Below are 27,362 nucleotides of genomic sequence, written 5' to 3' on the forward strand. Positions count from 1 at the left end.
TAAGTTGGTGCAGCCACTATGGAAAATAGAAGTTCCTCAAAAAACTAAAAATAGAACTGCCATAGGATCCAGCAATCTCACTTCTGGGAATAAGAAGGAAATGAATCCACTACATTGAAGAGATATCTAACCACTGTCCCCCAACTCCACCCCCGCCCCGCCACTGTCACTGCAGCATTATTTACAGCAGCCAAGTCACAGAATCAACCCAAGTACCCATCAATGGATGAATGGATTAAATGGATGAATGGATGAAAAAATGTTATACACACACAGAAATATTAGTCATCCATAAAAAAAGAAGAAAATCCTGCCACTTGTGATGACATGGATGGACCAAGAGGGTGTTATGCTAAGTGAAATATGTCAGAGAAAGACAAATATTATATGATCTCACTTATTAAAACAATAATTTTTTTAAAAAAAGCCAAACTCAGAGAAAAAGAGATTAGACTTGGGGCTGTCAGAGGCAGGAGGTGGGGGCAGGGGAAACTAAAGAAAAGTGCAAGAGGTACAAGCTTCCAGTTTTAAGATAATTAAGTACCAGGGATGTTGTGCACAACATGGTGACCACAGCCAGTGCTGCTGGATAGTGCACAGAATAGTGGTTAGGATGGTAGATCCAGGAGGGCCTCGTTGGCTCAGTCAGTTATGCATCTGACTCAAGTTTCAGCTCAAGTCATGATTTCAGGGTTGGAAGATCGAGCCCTGCGTCAGACTCCGTGCTCAGAGGGGTGTCTGCTTGAGACTCTCGTTCCTTGTCCTCTGCCCACCCCCAATCACACTTGTGTGAGCTCTAAAATAAAAATAAATAAAATTTTTTTGTGGAGGCCGAGAAAAATTAAGGCCATCTCACCTAAAGTTTAGCATTAGCACAAGTACAGCCATCTTAGGCCCTTAAGCCCCATATCAGAATGTAAACAGAACTTGAGAAATTCCTCCACCCCTTTTGAATAAGAGCTGAATGTGAATAAGAGCTGAACTTTACAGGAAAAACTGCAGAATGTCCTCAATGTCCTAGGCAGGGAATCCCATATCAGAAAGACAACAGAGCTCAGAATCGTCCTCAGCAGAGAATCCCATATTGGAAAGACAACAGAGCCCACGCCCGTGGTAGAAAGTCCCATATTAGAATGAGAAGAGAGCTCAATGCCCTTAAGCCCCATATCAGGATGTAAACAGAACTTGAGAAATTCCTTCACCCCTTTTGAAAATCCCCTAGACCAGACTATAAAAAACCCAGCTGTAACCCACTTCGGGGTCCAAGTCCCTGCTCCACTGTGTCGGGTATACTTGGACCCAAGCTTGAGCTTGCTAATAAACCCTCGTGCGCTTGCATCGGTGTCAGCTCCTTGGTGGTCTCTCAGATTCGCAATCTTGGGTACAACACTTTAAAAAAAAAAAGAGTGAGAGTATATCCTAAGAGTCCTTGTCACAAGGGAAAAATATTTTTTTTCTTTTTCTTTCTCTTTTTTTGATCTATATGAGATGATGGAAGTTAACTAAACTTGCTGTGGCAATCACTTCACAATACATATAAACCAAATCCTTATGCTGTACAACTTACAATCACATGGTGCTGTATGTTAATTACATCTCAATAAAGCTGAGAAAAATCCTGAAATGCAGAATGCTGAAACCTATATGACAAAAGTCAACACGAGCTTAAATTGGGGCTTGACACACTGGGGCACATGTTTACAACCATACAGATAACATGTGTTCATTAAAAACTATTTTGCCGCAAATGTATTCTTATATTATTTACTCATTCATTTATTCAACCATTCATTCACTTTTATTTTGTTCACTGTTTATTTTCTAGCATGTAAGTTCCATGATGCTGAAGATTTTTAACTATCTTATCTAGTTTTGTCAGAACAGTTTTAGACAAATTGCTCGTCTCTAAGTAGTCACTGAATGCTGAGAAAATTACTGCACCTGAAAGAGATGGGATACCTCTGCACAAAAATTCATATATGAAGTTATTCATTATAGCATTATATATAATATTGAGATATTGCAAATTACCATAGACCTTTAGGAAGGTGGTTAAAGAAATTGTGTTCTTTTTCTGAGCCGTCCAGTATGTAGCCACTAGCTACAAATGACTGTTAAGCACATGAAACATGGCCCATGTAGCTAGGGAACTGAATTTTTATATTTAACTTATACTTTTTAAATTTTATTTATTTATTCATGAGAGACACAGAGAGAGAGAGAGAAAGGCAGAGACATAGGGAGAGGGAAAAGCAGGCTCCCTACGGGGAGCCCAATGTAGGACTCGGTCCCAGGACCTCAGGATCATTCCCTGAGCCAAAGGCAGACACTCAACTGAGCCACCCAGGTGCCCCTTAACCTATACTTAACTGTGAATAGCCACATGTGGCTTGTAGCGATTGTGTTAGTATAGTTCTGAACCATGAGACAAACATAATTCCAAGAATTGATTCCATTCATTTGGATTTTGTTGCTGATTTCATTACCCAAAAACTGTGTGTGTGTGTGTGTGTGTGTGTGTGTGTGTGTGTGTGTGTAAAAGTAGGGAGATCATGATTTTCCCAAATTGAGTTAAAATTTAAAACTAAGTCTCATATGAAAATTGTACAACCACATATTTTTACAAGATACAAATGCTGGCTGCAGTGACAGGAATGCGATATTACTGAAATAAATTATACATGCTTGGAAAGTAACCCTCCTATTTTAAGAACATCTTTTCAATGAACTTCCTATATATATAAATTTAAAATGTTTTGCTGTACATTTATACAATTACACTTAAATAAACAGCCATAACATACAAACAGGTATGTATACTGTATGTCTTCTCTCTGAATGTAAGCAAGTGAAACCACATAATAAACTAACTTTTACCAATTCAAAAGCAATAGATCTGAACAATTTCCCGGAAAGGCACTCCTACCCCAAACCACAAACAAGCGGAGTATCAAGTACTCCTTAAATTTTCCTAACTAGTAATAGAATAGGCACTTGAAGGCAATCATTCAAATATGTAGTAGGCATTCAACAACTATTTCTTGACTAAAACAGGCTCAGCCTGGAAGATGCACTGCACAGCCAACTTTTAAGGGACCCCCACAGACCACAGGAGGATTCAAAAGAGCCATCACACAGCAATAAGCTGGACACGAACTTGGAAGACTTATTTTTTAAAACAATGCACATGCGGAAAGGGGAAAGGTGAATGCAGTGTCCACCTGTATCTCCAGAGAGGCCTGAGTTTCCACCTGAGGACGGATGCAGGACAAAGGCCACTTCCTTTTGTCACAGCAGCTTGGGAGTCATAACTAGTATGACACTTGGGAAGCAGAGAAGACCTGGTTGGAAACAGCTTTAGGATATGGTTCCAGGCTCTTTGCATTTGGGGAACTCTTGGAAGATCTAACGGAAACCATTGAAATGTTTGACTAAACATTTAAACTAAACTAAACTAAAATACCTCATAGAAGTTGAGAAGATTGCTGAGACCCCATGAAATCTGCCACGAACACACTCTGGGCTTGTGTGTCCAGCCAGAGTCGGACATTTGAGGGAAGCCTTCAGTGGCAAAACACGGGTGGGTTTTACCCAATGCCCTCTTTTCTGGGACTTTCAGGAACTCAATGATTAAAGCTGTTGTTCTGGTTCTCCAGCTGACGTATCTGAAGGGATCAAATGTGACGTCTCCATGGGTTTAGGAAAAGCTTTGCACATATATTTGTTCAAAAGAACCACAGTATGGAAATGCCCATGTGTCAACCAAACCCCACCCAGATCTTATTTACAGAAAGTAAACATTTGGTTATTATAATTATAATCAAACATGTACTTCCCATCCCCAAATAACCACTTCTTTATTAAGAATAGCATATTGCCTTCATTACAGTTAAAATGCAAAAATATGTTCACTCTTCACAATGCCATTAGAACACTTGTGTTCTCTCATGCAGAGCAAAAGTGCTCAAATGAATTAATGCTTTTGCTAAGAAAAAAAAAATCAAGAAAAATCCCTTTATTTTTAATTTGAAAGAGAAAAATGTAAGTTTAAGCATATTTGAAATTTGACTGATTTTCTTTTCTATAGATATCCTTAGCATAATTAGTTTCAGTACTGAAATTGCTAATGAACAAATTCACCTTTTTTCTTTTCTTTTTTTCTTTCAGCCTAACCTGTTAAATCTGATACCTTTTTTTAACAGATACATGATGCACTATGGCTTGTTTTCACTTGCCAACTTCTAAGCCCTCCATGGTTCTGAAATAGTTTATGCCACAGAGGTATGTTTATAATAACACTAGTAAGACATCATTTGTCACATCTTATCATATTTATTATTTCTCCACACTTTCTTTCCGTGTTGAGAAAGAAATGGAGGGTCACACTCCTGCTTCCATCTCTGTGCATTTCAAGTTTAAACTCTCAGTAACAGTGCTCTGAAACACTACAATGGGTCAGGGGGCCAGCTGTAAACTGGCTGGGGAAAGCGTACCCATTGGTTCTTCTTAAACAGAGGTGCCTGTGTGCAGCCTCACCAAGCCTTTGTCTACAGCATAGCCAACAACTGTTCTGCACTCTCTGGTTCTGCTTTCACATTCACCAGTTTCCCCTCAGCTATTTAAAGGAATGGCTGTTTGTCTCTGATGTCTCTTGAAATGACATGATGGGTCCAGGCTCAACTGAGTTAAGCTTTATTTATTTTTATTTAAAAAAATTTTTTTAAAGATTTTATTTATTTATTCATGAGAGATACAGAGAGAGAGAGGCAGAGACACAGCCAGAGGGAGATGCAGGGAGCCCGATGTGGGACTCGATCCCGGGTCTCCAGGATCACGCCCTGGGCTGAAGGCGGCGCTAAACCGCTGAGCCACCTGGGCTGCCCCAAGTTTTATTTTTAGACCAGAGAGGGGTAAGAGGTCAGATGAGCTACTGGTTTGTAGCCTTTTTTTTCCTTTTCTTTTCTGGAAAGCCTGATAGTAAGACCTCACTAACACAAGTTGAGACTTCTCAACAGATGCTTATGCCCAAAAAACATGCCACTAAGAGAAGACAGTGAGATCCTATTGCACTTTGGTGTAATCGACCATCTTTGAAGTTCATTAAGGGTAAATGTTATACATCTTCACTATTTTGGTGTCTACACAAAACACATTGAAATGTGTACACTTGAAATGGTGTATCTTATTATATGTGAGCTTTACCTCAGTGAAGCTCATCTGAAGTTTTAGGGGAGCACAGGTTACTAAGAGCCCTTTGGGGTGTTCTGGCCTTCTGGATAGGTTTCAAGAAAGTGGAGTGATCGAGCAGCCAGTCAAAGGCCTAAGGCTTGACCAGCACCACACTGTCCCTTTCTTCAGGAGCAGGATGAAGCTGGGCGATAGAATTTTGTAACATTAAAAAATAATAAGAAGAAATAATCTATTTTAATGAAAGTATGTAACTATACTGTATACTGGTTCTAAATCTTTCATATAAGTAGGCTACTAAAACGAAAGATGTGCAAATTCTTTTTAAAATGTCTTAACTTCTGGGGCACCTGAGTGGCTCAGTTGGTTGAGTGGCCAACTCTTGATTTTGGCTCAGGTCATGATCTTGGGATCCTGGGATGGGGTCCCACATGGGGCTCTGCACTCAGTGAGGAGTCTGCTTCAGGATTCTCTCTCCCTCTGCCCCTCTTGGTGTGCACTCTCTATCTTCTCGCTCACTCTCTCTCTCCCTCTCAAATGAATAAATAAATCTTTAAAAATAAAACAAAATGTCTTAACCCCTGAGATCTCAAAAAGTTAATCAGAAGGCTAATCTATTCTGGTACATTTATAATTCAAAATAATAAATGAGAAAATATCATGAAAGAGAATCTATGTCGGAATGCATCTTTCCACCATCTGATTTGAATGACCAGATCAAGGAGGGATTTCTGGGTATTGGGAGGAGCTACAAGAGAATATTCACAAAATAAGTTCCAAATACAGACTATACACTGTAGTATCTTCCAAGGAGACACAGCAGGTCCAACTTCTGCTAACATTCTTAAAGGTGACATTTGGGTGATTTTACTCCCTTTGAAAGAAAAACAAGCAAAGGTTTGCAACAAATAAAGAGGCCTGCTTGTTAGTGCTGGCAAGTGCAAAGATGTTAGAAGAGAGTCTGTCAACCATCAAAATACTGCTTTTCACTGATGAAAGACTTGGTAGTCCAGACTCTCATTTCCAGAAGAATTTTTTAAAACAATGTAATTAAAATGTGGCTTAAGGAGAAAAGTTTGTTTTTCTCTGCCTTAACAAGTTAGTTTATTTGAAGAGGTTTGTATCAGCACCTCAGCTGGTTTCATGAGTAATAGCCTCCTTCGCAGTCTTACAGGATGCTCTACTTATGGGAGCAGTTACGACAAATGTATTGCTTCTTCTAACCAATAGGTCTATTAAATCTACCTCCACATATTACAGGATTCTCATTAAGCCATTGATAGTAACATTTTAATTAAATGGTACAACTCCATGCTGATTTCATTATGTCAGCTAACATATTGTGCAGGTAATAGAATTAAGTACAGAGAGCAACCATCAATAATACGTCTCTCACAGACTGAATCTAAAAAAGTAAGAAAGGATTAACAGGCATAATTTTAGACAAAGTGTGCTCAGGGAGTGGCTCTCCAAGGGATCTGGGATGTTTTGGGGCTCCTCAACTCTTTGTCAAGTAGTTATTCAATAATGCAATTATTGCATCCTGGACACTCAGAAGTATCTATGTGATAATATGTAGTGGAGCATGTCTATAGACTCCACCACCTCTTGCAAGAAGCTCTCTCAGGTGAGAAACTATGATGTTCCAGAGCTGATAAGAAGGCCAACAGTGGGGGTACCTGGGTGGCTCAGTTGGTTAAGTGTCTGACTCTTGATCTTAGCTCAGGTCTTGATCTCAAGGTCATGAGTTTAAGTCCCACACTGGGCTCCATGCCAAAAGAAGGAAGAAGAAAGAAGAAAGGAGGAGGAGGAGGAAGAAGAGGAGGAGGAGGAGGAGGAAGAGTACTTATGTTCAAATACCAGTGCTGGTGAGTCTTGGAGATCATAGAACCTTTGGGGGCTTAGTAGCATTTGCTACATGGTGGGCTTTCTTAAGTGCCTGAGTAGTAAAGAATACATGAATAAGAAAGAATGCTGGGATCCCTGGGTGGCGCAGTGGTTTAGCGCCTGCCTTTGGCCCAGGGCGCGATCCTGGAGACCCGGGATCCAATCCCACGTCAGGCTCCCGGTGCATGGAGCCTGCTTCTCCCTCTGCCTGTGTCTCTGCCCCTCTCTCTCTCTCTCTCTGTGACTATCATAAATAAATAAAAATTAAAAAAAAAAAAAGAATGCTTATTCATGTATTCTTAAGGGAAAATCAGAAATTATTATCTCCAAATACTTGCTCTGTGCATCTTTATACGGAAGCCTGGACCCATTGAGAGAACACAATGCAGGGCAAGAACATGGGCTCTGACACTTCTTGTCAATGAAACTCAGTCAAGTCACTGAAACTCTCTGCACCTTTTTGCCAGTGTTTAAAATGGGATAACAATATGGACTTTGCAGGGAGGATTCAAAGAACTGTGAATGTCAGTTACACAATCCTGCACCATAACTGCCCTGAAGTCAGCAGTCTTTTTTCCTCGGCATCCCCCAGTAGCAAAGAACATTTTTCAAGCCACCGATAGAGTGAAACGTGATACAGTGAAGGCCGACCCTTGAGGACAAGTTTTGCAGTTCTGGGAATTGAGGATGCCTGCAGGCTAAGAAAAAAATAAACTCCAAATTCTACCTGTCAAGAAATAGTTCTCAAACTAGGTGACTCTAGAGCTGGGTTTTCAAAGACAAATAGGAATTCTGTGGTCAGAGAGAAAAGAAGCACAGAAGAAAGGACACCATGGACTACTAAACTTAACATTCTCTCCTCAGGAAGCAGAGAAGCTGGAGCATTTTTGAGCAGATTACGGTAGCAAAGGAGAGTCTTGCGAGTGGAACTGCAGGTGGCAATCGTGGGTCTGGGATGGCACGCTGTGGCATGTGCTGTCTCAGGAATGTGAGACGACCCAAGGTATGTTGCAGGGATACTGGATGCAAGGGTACCAGGTATGGCATGAGGGCACTCCTCCAGGATGGCCAACAGGATTAAAGGAATTCCAGCAAGAATCAATGCATGGCTAAGGCTGATGTAGACACATCCCGGGGTCTCATCAGTAGGCTTACTCATCAACTAGCTGACAGAGCTGTCTAAAGAAGGAATGTTTCTAATGTTTCCCAGCCACACTCAAGCCAGTGTCATATTTCCTACTGAATGATATGCCTGGGGTATCCAGCACACTGCTAATGGTTCACTTTCTCAATCGTAAGGATGTTTCATAAGAAAATTGGGATATATCATTTCTGGACTTAAAAAAAATCACTTCATGGTCAATTTCAGAAACAAAGAAGGTTTGGGTTATAGTTATAATGCCAAAAAGTGCTTAGTTGCCATTTAGGGGAAAGGGATCTGCTCAATTTGATAGAAAACATTCTGGAAAGCACCATCGTGGGTAGGCTTTAATCTGCATTCTCACTCTGGGAACTCTGCAATGTCAAGGCAGGACTTCTAGGGTTCTATCTGTAAGAAGTTCCTAGAGTCCCAGGAAAATGAAGTAGCAGCCAATGATCTGGCCATTGGATGAGGCCATTTCGAGACCCAAAGAGGGAAGCCATGAAAGAGGTGGTGGAGCTCCAGGTGGATATATGTGAAGCCGGAGTTGGCTGGAAGTTGGGTCTCTCCAGGACCCTACAGATACTAGCTGGAGAGGGACATGTCTATGCACATCACAGGGCTCCCATGCTCCCCAGTCTCCAGCCAAGTACTACACCTAGTGTTCCCACACAATGAGAAATACGAAGGCAAAGCAGCCAGGAAGCATTGTAGGGTCCTCAAAATGAGAAATGAGTACTCATTACTTAAAAATCAGACTATGCAAATTTGATCAAGAGTCATAACCACATGGAAAGAAGAACTCTTGAGATTTCGGAAGAGACAGAGCAAAGATCCAGTAGCAAATGAATGTTTGCTTAAGATTGGATTTGTTGGGCAGCCCTGGTGGCTTAGTGGTTTAGTGCCACCTTCAGCCCAAGGCGTGATCCTGGAGACCCAGGATCGAGTCCCACGTCAGGCTCCCTGCATGGGGCCTGCTTCTCCCTCTGCCTGTGTCTCTGACTCTCTCTCTCTCTCTCTCTCTCTGTCTCTCATGAATAAATAAATCTTTTAAAAAAAAAAAAAAGATTGGATTTGTCTTGGGGCACTTGTTTGGCTCAGTTGGTCAAGCATCTGCCTTCGGCTCAGGTCATGATCCCAGGGTCCTGGGATCGAGCCCTGTGTCAGGCTCCCTGCTCAGCAGGGAGTCTGCTTTTCCCTCTCCCTCTGCCCCTCTGCTTGCTTGTGTTCTCTCTCTCTCCCTCAAATAAATGAATAAACTCTTTAAAAAAAAAGAATGGATTTATGTTTGGAAAGCAAAGAGAACTGCAGAGACCTCTGGGTATGAGCCCCAGGTGTGGTAGATTGTACAGTTGTTTCTAGATATTCATTGCATCATCTTATGAGAAAACTCCTTTCCGTGTTGTTTCATTGTCTTCCAACTTGGTCTTGTGATTTGTGGTGCCCCTTTTATGAAGGGGATTACATGTCTCTTCTCAACTAACATAAAATTTGGCCAAATGCTTATCAGGGCAAGTGACATGAGCCACTTCTGAACAGAAACTTGAAGCGCCATTACAGGATTGGTCATCACTCACTGCCATTTGCGGTGAGCCCAAAAATGTTCTAGAGGTGAGCACTCCCATGGCCCAGGATCTCGAGGCAGAGGAAGTACAGAGCACCACAGCCAGTATCCAGGATGGAAATGCAATGTGAGCAAAGCAGCACAACTCCGCTGGAGTCGCTGGGATTTCAGGATCATTTGTTATGGCAGCACAACCTCACCTCGCCTGATTAACATGCCAGGTCACAGCATTTATGGTCCTTTGTAGCAATTATAAAATAATCACAACAGAGCAGAGCCCACAGCTGTTATATAACACCACTGGTTTTATGAATTCCTTTCTAACTTTTTTTTCCTGTATCATTACCCTCGCCTACAAAACCACCACCTGTAATTATGTGCTGCTGCCTGCAGATACAGCACGAACCGCTCAAGCTCCCTAGGCTTCCACCGCACATGCGTGCAATCAGCCTGCTACCTCTCCTCCCCGGGCAGGCAACAAAGGCGGACAAGTAAATATTATGCTCCCATGTTTATTTTTAATTTCACAAAGCTCATTTATATGCAAATCACAGATGGCTTTGGGATTCTAGGCGAGTTGCCAGGAAGATTCTTTAGGGCCTGAAGTCTGGGCACAGTCTTGACTTGCCTGCACTTTCAACATATTTCACTGATTAAAGTGCCTGAGCCTGAAGAAAGATTTCAGATCTGCTGCTATTAAGAGAAGTATTAAAGTTAACTGGCAAAAGCTAAGACTTTAATAGCTTGCTCTTGAAGGGACAGGATAATTAGGGGCCGCTGGTTCGGGACTGAAACAGACACAGTTTATGCAAACAGACTTTCAGCTCAAGTGGCATAGAGGCTCCTGGGGTCGACTTTCCGCCAGCTGTCCTAAACCGAATCCACAGCAACTCTTCACGTGTGTAACTATTTACACATGGATTTCATTATCCCACCCAAATTTTAACTGTTGGCTTTTATATTTTGAGATATATCTATATGTGTGTAAAATTTACAATATATTTTATACAATATATATTTTACAAAGTAGATTCATTACGATGACTGTGGGTAGATAACACTGATTTTTTTCTCTCTTTATCCCGAAGCAAAAAATTAACAGATGAAGAAATCATTCTTTTAGGCAACTTTAAGTTGCTCTTATTTGAACCTTCCAGGCAAAACTATCTTGCTAACTTAGGAATATCACCTTGCTGCATGCCAAAGGTGCTAGGTTTTCCAATCTGGCACCCAAACAGGAAAGCAAAAACAGCTCCATCTATGCTGCTTCCTCCTGCCAGGTACAGCTGGGAGATGGGCAGGTGTCCATCAAACCAGGGCTGGCTTCATTTCAGCTGCATGAGGATTTCATACGGAGGCTCCTTGATTTTATGAAACCTCCTTCTGTGGAATTTAGGAAGAAGGAGCAGCTCGGTGGTGACATTCCCATAACACAGGGCATGCATTCACCTTGTCCGTGAGCTTCACCAGTGACTTCAGTGAGGGTCAGAAAGGCCCTTCAATAACAACCACTGCTTGCAACCCTTCAGCAGGGGGTATGATGGGTCAGGGGGAGGATCAAGTATATTTTCACCAATAAAAGCAGCTAAAAGCAGACAGCAGGTCAGCACCTGGCTGACACCCTGGCTTGGTGCAAAATGCTAGGTGGTGGCTATGATGGGAGACGGCTTAAGATCCACCTGTTCAGGATGGAGGAAGCCAGGGGGACCCCTGATGACGAAAGAACAAGAAGGCGGGCAAGCTCAGAAGCTGTCTAGTTTTGCAGGCTTGTCAGAAAATCCTAGAGCAGGGCGCCTGGGTGGCTCAGGTGTTGAGTGTCTATCTTCGGCTCAGGTCATGATCTCCAGGTCCTGGGATCGAGTCCCACATCGGGCTCCCTGAAGGGAGCCTGCTTCTCCCTCTGCCTCTCTCTCTATGTCTCTCACAAATAAATAAATAAAATCTTTTAAAAAAAAGAAAAGAAAGAAAGTCCTAGAGAGTACCTTTCTGCTTAAGCTGCAGAACCAGAGACCCCTTGCAAGCTCTGGCTTTCCCCAGGCACATGCACCTGCCAGCATGTGCCCTCATGTAGGGGAGATATGGGATGCAAGCCCCAAGGCAGGGTCTGCTCCAGTAAACCCTCACAGCCTCCTCTCTGCACTGAGAGACCCCCACCTTTCACCCCCACTCCTATCACCCAGCACCCCACTTAGCTTCAGTCACATAGAAGTCACACTACCTCCATCACCCCAGTACCTGTCTTCTCCACTAGATCACAAGCTCATTGAGGACACAGAAGAGTTCCTAACCCAAGTGTCTGTGAAAGCAACATGTGATGAGAAAACGAATAAAATCAGGAAGCTGGGCGGCCTCTGTTCTGGGTCCTGTTTTTGCCCACCTCCGGGTATGCCATACTCAGCCCCTCCCACGGGAACACCTCCTACTGACAGGCAGCTTCTTGGAGGCAGAGCATCAAGTTTGCTGCTACTTGGGAGAATGCAGAAGTAGTATGTTCCAAAAGCACATGCCAATCTCAGGACCCCACAGAGCTCAAAGCCAAGCAGGTAGTGGGCAATGAGCATATCAAAAAGGAAATGTATATAGAAACTGTGGCGACCACATGGGGCTTGGGGGCCGAATTACAGACTACTGGGCTTGCAGAGTCAGGTTCTCCAGAAGGTGACAATGGAAGCCAACAGGACAGAAGGGAATTGAGGAGAGGTGGGTGGGGTTGAAGTATTTATTCCCTAGAAACTTCTGCAAGCCTCCAGAATGGAGTGGGTTTGTCCCTGTGCTTCACAGGCACGCACATCCCCCCACAAACCATTCTCTTATTAACGGAGGTGAAACGTCCCCGGATGTTTGGGTAGCCAGCACCCCCCACCCCGCCTGTGCAGAACAGCTTCTCTGATAAGCTCCTTTCCTTTCCCACATAGAGATGAGAAAACAGAAAGGAATCACGGTAGCGGACACGGACCTTGGTAACTCGATCAGTGTGGCTCAGAGAAACACCTGGAAGCACACCCAGAGGTGGGGAGCATGTCTGTAGCAGCCAGCTGCTCAGGTGGCCCCCAAAGTTCCCCTCCTGCTGGTGCTCACACCCCTGGGGGGTCCCCTCCCGTTGGGTGTGAGCTGGACCCAGTGGCAGGAAAAGAGTTAAAAGATCCCCAAGTATTGGGAAGTTAGACAATATATTTAGAGATAATCTTTCAGTCAAAGAAGAAATCTCAAAGGAAAATTTAAAATATCCTGAACAAAACAAAAATTAAAAACCCACCTATCAAAATTTGTGAGAATGCAGCCAAAGCAGTGCTTAAAGGAAAATTGGTCACATTAAATCTGCATGTTTTAGAAAAGAAGTAGATCTAATAGCAGTAACCTAAGCTTTCATCTTGGGAAAGTAGAGGGAAAAAGAGCAAATTAAACCGAAAGCAAGCAGAGGGAAGGAGATAAAACTAGAAGAGAAATTAATGAAATCAAAATGAGGAAAATGATAGAGAAAAATCAAGAAACATGAAATCTGCTTCTTTGAGAAGATGAATCGAATTGATAAACTTCTAATTGAGCTCACGAACAATCTTAGGATGACTGAGGGAATTATGCCGTAGTTGTTTTGTGTGGCATCTGCATTTTAAAGAATTATGCTATTTCTGCTTCCCACTTTCATAACCAAAGCAGCTAAGGTCTAAAGGACTGAACTGTTAATGGCATGTGGTCATGAAGCCTAGAATTCTGGCCTCTGGATGAAGAGCTCAGGACAGGGGCACCGGGGTGGCTCCACGGTTTAGCACCTGCCTTCAGCCCAGGGTCTGATCCTGGAGTCCCAGGATCAAGTCCCACATCGGGCTCCCCACAGGGAGCCTGCTTCTCCCTCCCTCTGCCTCTCTCTTTTTGTCTCTCATGAATAAATAAATAAAATCTTTAAAAAAAAAAAAAAAAGAGCTCACGACAGCTCCACGGGGAGACCCAGGCAGCGGCCCCTGGGATGGGAGACTGGGGGCCCTCGGTTTGCTTCCTGCTCTGGGTTCTGGGCTTTATCCAGCCACACTCGCTTCACATAAAGGGCTCCTGACTTCCAGCAGTCACTCAGAATAAACTGTAGTTTTCTTGAGCTGTTTTATTCTTTTTCATTAAAAAGCCAAGACAGAAAACAAGAAGAAAGAGAAGTCCCAAGAGATCTTCACCTGCATCCAGAAAAACAAGGAGCATCCATGGCTTTCCAGCTGGGGGGAGCCATGGTCAATACTCCTGACTGCATCTGCTTGGCGCCGCTCCGTCACGAGCACCCCACCTGCCATGCATGACCAGGCCACTGCTGGAACCCTCACTTCTCAGTGGACCATGATCCTTTTCCCTTTCAGTATTTTACAGAACAGTTTTTACACCGGTGCTCTGTGCTCTGTGTGCACAGTCAGGAAGGGCCAGAGGAGGGAAAGACCTTGGGATTGTTTTCTCCAAACCCCCCATTTAACAGATTAGGGCATTCATCTGGGGCGGACAGCAAAGGGCCTGGGGTCACATGGCTCCTGCCCCATGGTGGAGCTGCCCCAGAGCCCACGTCCCCGGCTTCCCAGGCCACTCTCTCCCCTTTGTTCTCGTTGTTACCATCCCGTGTTCTTACTGCCACCCCAGGAAAGGTGACAGTGTACACATATTCCTGCCTCACACACGTAATCAATCACCAGAAATGGGAATGGTTCCACCGTAGGCTTCAAAAAGGCCTGTTCCTTCTGTAAGACTTTCCCCGACTTTGCTTGAATTTGTAATTTAGACCCTGTGTCAAACATTTAATTGCTTCTCCATCTGCCATTAAAATCAAGAAAACCACCTGAGATTTTACTTTTATTGTGTGAGGCTGGGAAAGAAAGCTCTGTCTCCCACTGAATGGACTGCCACCATGAGAGGGAGGGGGAGTACCCAAGGCCTCTCACAGTGGTCAGGGTGCAGGTTCCGCAGTCAGGCTGCCGGGCTCTGAGTCCCACACCTGCCATTGCAAGCTGGGCAACCTGAAGCCACCTGCTGCCTCTCCCGGCCCTAGGTGCCTCTCCACAGCAGCAAGCGCAGGGGAATGGTTGGTCACTGGGATTGAGACAGGTAACGTGCTTGGGAAAGCAGATGTTAAGTCAGTATCAATTAATTAGTAAATGTTCATCCATTAGCTACTATCAACCTGTATTCTGGAAATGCATTTCTTTTCTTTTAAAGATTTTTTCCATTCATGAGAGACAGAGAGAGAGAGAGGCACAGGCAGAGGGAGAAGCAGACTCCATTCAGGGAGCCCGATGTGGGACTCGATCCCGAGACTCCAGGATCATGCCCTGGGCTGAAAGTAGGCACTAAACCACTGAGCCACCCAGGGGGCCCATGGAAATGCATTTCTTAATAAAAAAACATAAAGATAAAGGTGTGGGGCAGCCAGGGTGGCTCAGCAGTGCAGCACCACCTTCAGCCCAGGGTGTGATCCTGGAGACCCAGGATCTAGTCCCGCGTCGGGCTCCCTGCATGGAGCCTAATTCTGTCTCTATCTTTGTGTCTCTCATGAATAAATAAATAAAATCTTATTTAAAAAAAAAAGATAAAGGTGTGGCTGTGAATGTCATTATTTCCCTTTGTTTTGCATGGACTTGCATCACATGGTCTTGCCTGGGAGACGGGATAATTCTGTTCTCGTGATGTAGTCACCATGCAACCTGCAGCGCACTAAAATCCTTAAAAGTCTTCTTTGAGAAACTCCATCACACCATGCCGCTCCTTTCAGTGTGTATGCGGCTCACTTTTTGACTTTCATTCATTTAAAACAAATCTAATCTTAAGCGACCTGTCACATGTTCTAATTGGACAAAATTGCATTTGGCTTTTGCACCAAGCAAGCCTCTGATTTAAAATATGGGGCAGATAGAGGCAAGGATGACCCTGCAAAGTGCATCTGAAGGCTTCTTTTTTACACGGACATGGGGTCACTGGGCCAAGTGGATCTGCCAGCTGGGTCGGGGATGGCCCCTCCAGGTGGCACCGTCTTCCTCGCCACAGGAAGGAAGTCATCAGGCCAGACCGCCAGTGCCTTGCTCAGAGAGACACCCTCTGCCTCCAGTCTCTTCCAACCTAACAACCCACTGCATCTACCAAGAGCATGTGTTCCCACCAGACCTTTAATAAATGGGAAGGGTTTTGTATTTTCCTGAATATATTTTCATTTTACAACTTTGCATTTCACACCATCTGCTGATCTGGGCACTTCTCTTGCTGCCAGTCAGCTAAAATTTTATTTTTAGCTGCCAGCTTTGGGCAGACCATGAAAACCCTGTAGACTACGTTTTCAGAGATTCAAAACAAAATATCTCAATGGTCCTATAAGACCCCACAAGAGTGGACTGGGCCAGAAGCTGAAATTGCTGAGAATCACTTGGTAGTTATGTCAGGAAGAGAGAAACGAAAACGGCTGCAAATGGAGAGGGATCAAGTACCCGATGCTTATGTAAGTGTATGGTGCCCGCTGGTCAGGAGAGCTGACCCGAAACACACAACCGTATGCGAAGCACAGCATTAGGGGGGATTCTTAGCAAAGAGAGAGAAACCTGACAGCTGAATAAGCAGATTGCTGGGAAGACCCCAGCGGACAGGATGAGCATCCTTAAGTGCCTTTTCTCCTAAGAAGGCTCTGATCTTCCCTTAATCCCTCCCTCAATTTGGGCTACATCAGAAAGAGAAGCCTTGTTAGGAGCACAGCAGGAGCGTTAGGAATCACCCATCCTTCAGTAAAATGTTTGGTCTTATTTCACCAGCAGCTGTCTGCCTTTTTAAAACAGGCCCAGCCAGGGGCCCGAGCGGCAAGAAGCACTGACCAGCGTATCCTGGAATATCCGTGTCTGCTCTTCTGGGCGCTCTCTGGAGAAGTGCTTAGCAGTCCCCCGCGAGCTGAAGAGTGTATGGCACGTGCGCCTCAACTTCCCAGCCAGTTACACAGTGTTGAGAAATGTGACTGTGTTAACAGGAAATCCAGGGCATCTGCTTAAAATCCAGCAGAGAAGGTTGAGGCACACTCAGGGTGCGACAGAAATCAGAGATAGGAAAAGGAAGAAAATCCTGAGTCTTACGGCGATCAATGAAGTACAAATTAACCTCACATTCACCAGGGACGTGACAGAGGGATGTACCTTCTGAGGCTCACTGAGCAAGATGGAGAGAGATCTCCGTCTTAAAAGAAAGGGCTGCTTTGGAAGTTGCCTAAGTTTATGAGAAATAACACGTTATGTTTAATTAAAAGAATTTTAAAGGATTCTGTGGGGTGGTAAGTTTTTAGAGCAAAAACAAGATTTCTAGTTGCTATTCTAGAACAGGCCTGTGGGCCAAGTCTGGCCAATGCCTGATTCTTTCAATAAAGTTTTACTGGCACACAGCCAGCCACATCCATTCGCTTGTGTGTTGCCCCGAAGAGATTGTGCATTGCAGCAAGTGGAACTGAGCACTTGCCACTGAGACCAGATGGCCCGAAAATCTGAAAATATTTACTCTGTGGTTCTTCCCAGAAGAAGGCCATGAACCCCTATTCTAGATCACACCCAAATCTTTCTTCATGGCTTACGATCTCACTCATGAGCCCCACTGACGATCTCACAGCTGAGTGACCAGTATCCCTTTAAAGCACCCTCCACCTTCTCAGTGCAGAATCCGGTGGTATGGATGTCTGGACTCTGGAAGAATCTCTAGTGAAGAACTCTACATAGGAAACAATCATCTCCCAGTGTGACAGGTCTCCTAGTAGATGCTATAGTGCTTGAAGTCTTTTGTCATTATTGCTTTAAATGGAGTCCTTTTGGTAGCCCCTAGAAAGGACTGTAATGTAGCAGTTACTTAAAACAACTCTCTAGATAAATTAATGAACCTGTGATTGATATAGTTTGGTACGTTATCTAAATTTACAAGAACAGATTTATTAAAATTGTAACCTGATTTGTAGAAATAATATAATTTAATTAAAGCTAATTATTATTGATAAAAAAATTATTTTGAAGACTCCTTTTTGTAGGCACCTCCCATACTACATCATGATTCTGTTCTTTTTTTTAATAAATTTATTTTTTATTGGTGTTCAATTTGCCAACATATAGAATAACACTCAATGCTCATCCCATCAAGTGCCCCCCTCAGTGCCCATCACCCAGTCACCCCCACCCCCCGTCCACCTCCCTTTCTACCACCCCTAGTTCGTTTCCCTCTACTGTTCTAGATATTTAACTGTTGAGCTAATGGATGCAGTATCACACTGTTTCCTCTTTCAGTTTATAGGATCCGTCCACTACCTGTTCTAAGAAATCACCACGGCATATTTCTCTGGATGTAGAGTGTTCACTCTCATTTACGTGCCTCAGGAAGTTCTCTCTGAACTTTAAAAGTTGATTATGTGTGTGTTGCTGAAGAAAAAAAAAAAAAAACAAAAAGCTACAGAAAGAAAAAACCCAGAAAGCCACAAGCTAATGAGTGGCTGCCATTTACTGGACACTTGATGTGGGCCATGCACTCAGCAAGGAATTACATACACCCGACCCCTAATCCTCAGTCCACTTCTGTCATTGGCCCTCTTTTACAGATAAGTAAACAGATGGTGAGAGAAGCTAAATCGCTCGCTAAAATTCCTCCAACCAATTCATGCACAACTGGGATTTGAGCTCAAGTCTTTTTGACTCGAAAACTAAAGCTCTTTCCATTACACACCATGCTGCCTTTGAAAAGGGAAAACATGTCTTGTAGTACTGGGGGATTATAGGCAAAAAAAAAAAAATTCACAAAAGAATTTAACTTCTATTTTTGCTCCTACAGCACACAAGGAGGCTTTCCCAGTTCTATAGCATGAGGTTCAGCAGAGTAGACGGAGCAGCCTTTCCCACATTCAGGGAGCATCTGTGTGCCTGCTGTGGGCCAGAGAGAGCAGACAAAGTCCCTTCCAGAAGGAGCGCCCAGGTAGCGCAGAGGTCAGGAGAGAGCAGTGAACTCCAGGGGAGAGGAGTGTTAGGACTCTGCTCACAGAGCTCTAATGTGGGCTTTTGGGGCAGATTCACAGACCAGGGAGGCCTTTCCGTGGGTGACACCTAGGCTGGCTCTCAGGCACTGTCCAGGGGACCACGGTGGCATGCTCTACACAGAGGACAGAACAGAGGCAGCACTGAGGTAAGAGGAGGCAAAGCTTAGTCTGGTCCCTGCAAGTAGCTGAGGATCTGCAGAGCTCCAAGTCCCTAGAGGGGAGGGAAGCAGGGTGGCATACTCAAAGGATGGGAAGGTCGGGGGGTAGAGGGGGTGATGGTGGTGCCATTCATAGGGATGAGGCACAAGACGAGCGGGAGCATAATGAGCTGAGTTCGGGGGATGCTCTGTTCAAACTGCCCATGGCAGGCTGAAGTGTAGGTACCCAGTGAGCTAATATTTAAGACAATAATATTGTCCAATAATTATTGAGACCTAGAGCCAGAGGTAATCAAAATGCACGGGTCAAAAGGCCTATGACAAAATGGAAATAGTTTTTAGTCTGTGGCTATTATAAATAATAGATTTTAAAACACGCTAAGTAAGAAATGAGAATATTAATTGGCCTAAAAGATAAGCTCAAAATAGTCTGTCTGTAAAGTTTTCGGTAGGAATTTACTCTAACCGCAAGATAAAAACCTGGCCTTTTCATCGAAACCCACAAAATTCTTTAGATTCCACACAAGTCAGAGTTAAGGGAAAGAAATGAAGGACCTATGTAGTCTATATGTTTACTTTTCAATTTTGTTCAGAAATGACAGTTTTTACTCTAAAAACTTTAGATCAGTGTGAAACCTTATTTATAAGAAAAAACTGACCCAAACTCCTCAAAAGCCTCCACAATTGTTAGATGAGTCCATAAAGGCAAAGTCCAGTTGAGGGAAGAATCCAGAATAGGTCTGATACACGGTCACGTGACATAAAGAATTAAAAATGCTGGGGAATGGTCAGCAATGAGACATTGCAGTATTACAATCATGAGGTCCTGGTCCTTAGAGTCATCTGAGAAGGTTCTTTAAGGGAGGTCATTGAAATGATAATCAACCACACCAGTTATTACTAAACCAACTCTCCAGGGCTTGCAGGGGAATGGCAGGAATGGGTGGTGCACCCACCCACACAGAGGAGGCTTCTGCTGGGATTTGTCCACCTCTGTCTGAACCACCATCATCCCTAATTCCACAATGGCCAAATGTGCCCATTAGTGATGAAGCTGAGGGTAGAAATGTGTTTCTCCGTGGGAACCACCGTGTCTGGGGCTTGCACGTCCTGATGAGTAGAATTGCCTGAGTCTGGGTTATCTTCAGCAGGGAAAGCCAGGGAGGCCTTCCAAAGGAGAGCCTCGCTCTGCTGCAGAGGACCGGTTCTGCACTTAATCAAGAATGGCAGTCTTCAGCCTGTTAATAATCTTACAACAGGGGTTTAGACCAAAGTATAACTCATAGCTTGAAGCACTAAGTACCTCACGGACAAAACAACCTGAGCTATGTGTAAGGCAGTGCATCTCTGCGTCTTTAGGACTTTTGGAAAGGTCTTCTTTTCTGCAAGAACAGGAAATCCAATTGGTGACTTCCTCTGTGTAAATACCTAAAATGAGGCAATGTCTAGATGCAGAGACAAAGCTCACAGGGGCTGCTGTGAGCAGTCATATTCATATCACTAGAGCCAGTTCAATTTTATCTCATTTTCCTACCAATCACAAGTAATTCCATCTTTGAACTTCTCTTTCTCTATCCTGTTTCCTAGTTCCTCATTTTTGTGTCTTTCCTCCAATTCCTCTAGAATACTATAAATCTAAGAGCCGAAGGAGGAATTACAAGCTCCCTGTGAAGACCTGACTGATCTTGAGAAGGAGAGAATACAAAGGTTTGAGGGTATCGGGACTGTGGTCACTTCTTCTGATTCTCTCTAAAGGACACCAATACTGCAGTGACTTTACATTCAGCATTGTGACTGCAGATGGTGCAATAAGAAGGAAGCGCCTGCCATTCTCCTCATTTGGTGGTGGCAAAGCCAAAACGTCTCCAGGTTTGGGTATGAGTTTGCATCCCCATTCATTCAGTCCCTCACGGGCTTATTCATGCATGCACCCAGTTAACACCATGTACCCTCGCTGCTAGGACAAATAAAAATATTAAAAAGCTTTAGTTCCTGCCACAGACATCAGAAGTTCATCTCAAAACCCAGGGAATGTGCAGCAGGAGGGTGTATAAATAAGCATACTGAAATGTGATGGGATCATTCCCATGGAAAACAACAAGAGCAAAGGTCAGGATGCCAGGGGGACACGGGGAATGGGGTGGGCCTCCCACCATCGCAGCCCCACCTCCAGACCAGTGACGCCTGTTGGTTACACTGCGGCCGAGGACAGTGACCGCTCTACCACCTGGACTCTGCTGCTGCTCTGCTTCTAGGTCTCCTGGCAGAGCAATTTAAAGAGAAATGGAGAACAGGTGCACTCAGGGGTTAGAGCATAAGACTTGCAGCATGAGTTTTTCATACCATGCTGAGACTCAAATCTGCAAAACTTAGTAAACCCAGGCATGGCAGCTGCTAGACTGAACTGTAGCTGCCCTAAATCCATACACTGAAGATCTAACCCCCAATGGGACTGTATTGGAGTAAGGAAGTAATTTAGGTGAAATGAAGTTATGGGTTGAGCCCTGATCTGCTTAGATTTTAGCGTCCTTATAAGAAGAGATACAAGATGGGGAAGCCTCAGTGGCTCAGTGGTTGAGTGCCTGCTTTCGGCTCAGATTGTGATCCTGGGGTCCTGGGATGAAGTCCTGCATCAGGCTCCCAGCAGAGAGCCTGCTTCTCCCTCTGCCTATGTCTGAGCATCTCTCTATGTGTATCTCTCATGAATAAATTTTAAAAATCCTCAAAAAAAAAAAAAAAAAGAGACAAAAGAGCATGGGCACTGGTTCTCATCCCCTCTCCTGCTCCTTCTCATTTTCCCTTTCTCTCTCCTGCTCCCTCCCTCCCACACAGCAAAAAGGTAGCTATCTGCAAGCCAGGAAGAGAGCTCTTGCCAGAACTCAAACATATTGGCTTCCTGATATCACACTTCCAACATCCAAAACTGTGAGAAAATAAGTATCTGTTGTTTAAACTACTCACGCTGTAGTGTTTTGTTATAGTGGCCTGACCTGACTAATACAACTCCTGGCTAGGAATCTTAGAAAAACATTCTATATGATAATAAAACTCTGGTTAGTGTCTTTATCTTTTCTTCTTCCCCTTCCCATCTTTGGTTATCATCTTGATCTAGAATTTGAGGCTCAGACACAGCAAAGAAGGTGAAATTTTAAGAAACCAAAGAAAAGGATGAAAATGTAGTATTTCCATTTTGTCCCACAAAGATAACATTTCCTCTTTTCCTAGAAATTATTTAGAACACCAAAGAGCATGGGAAATGCACATGTGATTTATATTTTCAAGAAAATTAGATCAATAGAACCTCCAAATTCCAAGTGGATGTGAGGATTATGTAAAGGAAGTAGGGCTCAGTAGTAGGAAGGTGAGCAAAGATATCTTAAGAAAGCCCTCAGAGAGAAGGCTGCAGATGTCACAAGGAAGTGGAGAAGTACCTATTCAGGGTGAGGGACCCCGCCAGACATATGAAGGCCAATTCCCTGCTTTACAATTGTAGGAATGTTGGTAGGAGCCGCCTGTATTCAGTATGTTCAAGAGGCTAGCCTCCAAAAGCAATGACCTTGCTGGGCACATGGTGGGAGGCACTCCTGTGTCAAGGTGTGGGGGTTCTGTCAATTGGCATCTCCACCAGCTACGTTAAGTACATTCACTCAAGTGTCACTTAATGCAGTGGTTCACCTCCACATGTGCTCAGTACATTGTAGTGCTAAGAGAACAATCAGCATTCATTTTTTTTTAAGATTTTACTTATTTATTCATGAGAGACAAACAGAGAGAAGCAGAGACATAGGCAGAGGGAGAAGCAGATTACCTGTGGGGAGCCCGATGCTGGACTTGATCCCAGAACCCTGGGATCATGACCTGAACCAAAGGTAGATGCTCAACCACTGAGCCACCCAGGAGTCCCAGCATTCTATTTTTTTTTTTTTTTTTTTTTTTTAGATTTTATTTGTAAGTAATCTCTGCACCCAACATGGAGCTTCAATCTACAACCCAAAACTTGAGAGATTCATGCTCTACTGACTGAGCTGGCCAGGTGCCCCAAGAACAATCAGCATTCATAGTAACAGTGTTCATCTTAAAATAATTCTGAAAAATGGAAAGCTAAGCCAAAAGTATCAATAAAACTTCAAATCACAGTAAACTTGCTAGACTTCAAAAATAAAGGGGTCTGGTGGACATTCAGGCAGAAAGATCAACTCTGTTGTAAAGGAAAAGAAAACTTCAGGCTGGCCTTAGACTACCAAACAATGACTTCAATACACATTCCAGAGAATAGAAACACAGACAATTTTCTAATCTCAATGCAAAACAAAATGAAAATCAAAACAAAACCCTAAAATTTACTATTAGAAACAGAAAAGAAATATCCTCTGTCCCCAGGGGTTGTGGTGTAGGGGAGGGGGTACACTAAAGTTTCTCTATGTCAAAAAATAAACTCAAACTGAATCAGCAAAATATCTAGAAAATAATGATAATATGCACATATAAGGCATAAAGCTAAAGCAGGTTTTAGAGGAAAATTTATAGCTGGTCAATACTCATATATAAAAAAATAAGAGAGAAAAAAATAAATGGCTCAAGCATCCAACACAAGAATTTAGGAATGAAAAAAATAAAAACAAAACAAAACAAACCCAAGAAAAACTACTGGAAGAAATTAACAAATAAAAAAACTGAACTAAAAAGCTCTCCAAATTAATAAAAATAATAAACATATCCACAACTTACTCTTGGAGAAATAAAAACAATATAAAACATTAGAGATATGAATCAGGAATTAATAGAAAAAGGGAAAATCTCAAGAATAAGAAAGTAACCAGGGAGAAGTAGAAGCAAACACAGATACAGAGGTAATTGAAACCATGAGCAGAGATTACTCAACATTTTGAAAATCATTGAAACCTAGGATGAAAGAGACTATTAATAAGAAAATATCTTTGACAGAACGAACTCTAGAAAAGAAAGTAAATCTAAACAGAAGAATTTCCACAGGGAAGAAAGAGGATGGTATCTGATCTATTCTAGTTTAATCTATAGGAACATTTGAGATAAAAGGTACTCATACATGAGCAGAGCACTCAGAACCATCCCTGGACCAAGGTCAGTGCTACCTGTTTGCTTTTATTACAGTCAAAATAGATGCAAAATCCTTCACAAGTTATTGACCAAAGAAATTAAGCATCAAATTAGATAAGCAGTATGACCTACTGAGTGAATTCCAAAAATTCAAGAATGCTCAATATTCCACAATGGGAGAAATCATACAATCTTGCCCATGGGTGACAAAAACTGTCTTTTAATAGATCCATCCTTAAAGGGAAGAAAAAAAAAAAAAAAAAGGAAAGAGAAAATAAGACCTCTCTAGTAGAAATAGATGGTTACTTCCTTCAAATTATAAAACTCACTTGACCCGAAAGCTTAAAGGACAAACATCAATCCTAATAAATTAAAAAACAAACAAACAAAAAAAAACAGGTAAATGGGGATCCCTGGGTGGCTCAGCGGTTTGATGCCTGCCTTCAGCCCGGGGCATAGTCCTGGAGTCCTGAGATCGAGTCCCACATCAGGCTCCCTGCATGCTTCTCCCTCTGACTGTGTCTCTGCCCCCTCCCCCTCTTTCTCTTTCTGTCTCTCATGAATGAATAAATAAAATCTTAAAAAAAAAAAAACAGGTAACTGTATCTCCTACCACCACTTTAATGTTAATTTTTTCTGAAAGTACTAGGCAAAATAATTAGAAAGAAAATTAAAACTCCAAAAATGGTAATTCACTTGAAAATGATGGATTATAGGTCTGGAAAACCTAAGAAGATCAAATGAAAAGTTACTAAAAGCAGTGAAAGAATTCAAAAGTGGTTGGAAGAAATATTTTCACCAAAAACCTTTTGAAGCCCTTGTCTCAAACTTTTTAAAAAATGTGACCATATCATCTATTTTTTTTAAATGGAGCAATGAGCCAATGGCCAATGTTTAGTTGCCCTACCTACCTGCAATCATTCCTCACGAATCCTTGGTGCTTGCCCTCTGGATGACAGTCTTGTTTAAACAAGGGTGGAATTCCCTTATGTTTCCTCACTCTAAATTCCCCTAGTTTTGCTTTACTTCTCTATGTGTTGCCATAAATATCTTCCAATGAGGGATCTTACTATGTTGTGCATCACAGAGCTTGGTGCTATCTGAACAAACAAGGGCAAGGGAACCCCACAGCCACTGGCTCAGAGACCACATGGAAGGTCTGTAGTATCCATGGCAGGAGAGGAGTAGAACTGCAGTCCAGGTGTGGATGTTGGCATCTCTAGTGGGCTGGATAGAAGCCCCAAAAGTTCCCACACTGGTAACCTCACAATATGACCTTTTTTTGAAATAAGGATGTTTGCAGCTGTAATCATGTTAAGAATGTTGTATGAGATCATCCTGGATTCAGAGTAGGACTCTACAGACAAATAACCAGTGTCTCTGTAAGAGACAGAAGGGAAGTAAATGCAGAGACAAAAAGGGAAGAAGGTCATCTGAAGATGGACACAGGAGTAGAATTCTCAAGCCCTGCACCAAAGAATGCCAAGAACTGCAAGCAACAACCAGAAGCCAGAGAAAGGCATAAAAGCATTGTCCCTTGGAGCCTTGGAGCCTCTGGAGGGAACTAACTCTGCCAACACCTTGGTTTTGACTTCTGTGAGAGAATAAATTTCAGAGTTTAGAAAGAGCTGTTGATTCGTATTTCCCTGATGGCAAGTGATGCGGAGCATTTTCTCATGTGCGTGTTGGCCATGTCTATGTCCTCCTCTGTGAAATTTCTGTTCATGTCTTTTGCCCATTTCATGATTGGATTGTTTCTTTGCTGTTGAGTTTAGTAAGTTCTTTATAGATCTTGGATATTAGCCCTTTATCTGATATGTCATTTGCAAATATCCTCTCCCATTCTGTAGGTTGTCTTTTATTTTTTTTTTTTTTTGTAGGTTGTCTTTTAGTTTTGTTGACTGTTTCTTTTGCTGTGCAGAAGCTTTTTATCTTGATGAAGTCCAAATAATTCATTTTGCTTTTGTTTCCCTTGCCTTCATAGATGTATCTTGCAAAAAGTTGCTGTGGCCAAGTTCAAAAATGGGGGGTTGCCTGTGTTCTCTAGGATTTTGAGGATTCTTATCTCACATTTAGATCTTTCATCCATTTTGAGTTTCTTTGTGTCCGGTGTAAGAGAATGGTCTAGTTTCATTCTTCTGCACGTGGCTGTCCAATTTTCCCGCACCATTTATTGAAGAGACTGTCCTTTTTCCATTGGATAGTCTTTCCTGCTTTGTCAAATATTAGCTGACCATAGAGTTGAGGGCCCATTTCTGGGTTCTTTATTCTGTTCCACTGATCTATGTGTCTGATTCTATGCCAGTACCATACTGTCTTGATGATCACAGCTTTGTAGTACAACCTGAAATCTGGCATTGTGATGCCCTCAGCTCTGATTTTCTTTTTCAATATTCCCCTGGCTATTCAGGATCTCTTCTGATTCCACACAAATCTTAAGATTATTTGTTCCAACTCTCTGAAGAAAGTCCATGGTATTTTGATAGGGATTGCATTAAATATCTAAATTGCCCTGGGTAGCATGGACATTTTCACAATATTAATTCTTCCAATCCATGAGCATGGAATATTTTTCCATCTCTTTGGGAATGTGAACTGGTACAGCCACTCTGGAAAACTGTGTGGAGGTTCCTCAAAGAGTTAAAAACAGAACTACCCCATAACCCAGCATTTGCACTGCTGGGGCTTTACCCCAAAGATACAGATGCAGTGAAATGGCAGGACACCTGCACCCCAATGTTTATAGCAGCAATGTCCACAATAGCCAAACTGTGGAAGGAGCCTCGGTGTCCATCGAAAGATGAATGGATAAAGAAGCTGTGGTCTATGTATACAATGGAATATTACTCAGCCATTAGAAACAACAAATATCCACCATTTCCTTCAACGTGGATGGAACTGGAGAGTATTATGCTGCCTGAAGTAAGTCTATCGGAGAAGGACAAACATTATATGGTCTCATTCATTTGGGGAATATAAAAAATAGTGAAAAGGAATAAAGGGGAAAGGAGGGATAATGAGTGGGAAATATCAGTGAGGGAGACAGAACATGAGAGACTTCTAACTCTGGGAAATGAACAAGGGGTAGTGGAAGGGGAAGTGGGTGGGGGGATGAGGTGACTGGGTGACAGGCACTGAGGGGGGCACTTGATGGGATGAGCACTGGGTGTTATGCTATATGTTGGCAATTTGAACTCCAATAAAAAAAATAGAAAAAAATAAAATAAAATGAGAAGGAATAGCCCAACTGGAAGAGGGCAAAGATTTATTGGGGCTTTCTGGATCCTGATGTAGCAATCTACATTTTTTGGCATTTGAAAAAAGTTTATTTCCAAATGTAAAAATAATGTA

At 42.8% G+C, this 27,362-nt stretch overlaps 1 protein-coding gene across 1 annotated transcript in view; it reads right to left on the reverse strand.

Annotated features, from left to right (window-relative positions):
- The window catches only part of ADCY2 (adenylate cyclase 2), a 388,518-nt gene that overhangs the window by 241,953 nt on the left and 119,203 nt on the right, over positions 1-27,362 (reverse strand). The window lies entirely within an intron of this gene.

The sequence above is a fragment of the Canis lupus genome, chromosome 31 (assembly GCF_048164855.1).
Source record: "Canis lupus baileyi chromosome 31, mCanLup2.hap1, whole genome shotgun sequence".
Classification (NCBI taxonomy): Eukaryota; Metazoa; Chordata; class Mammalia; order Carnivora; family Canidae; genus Canis; species Canis lupus.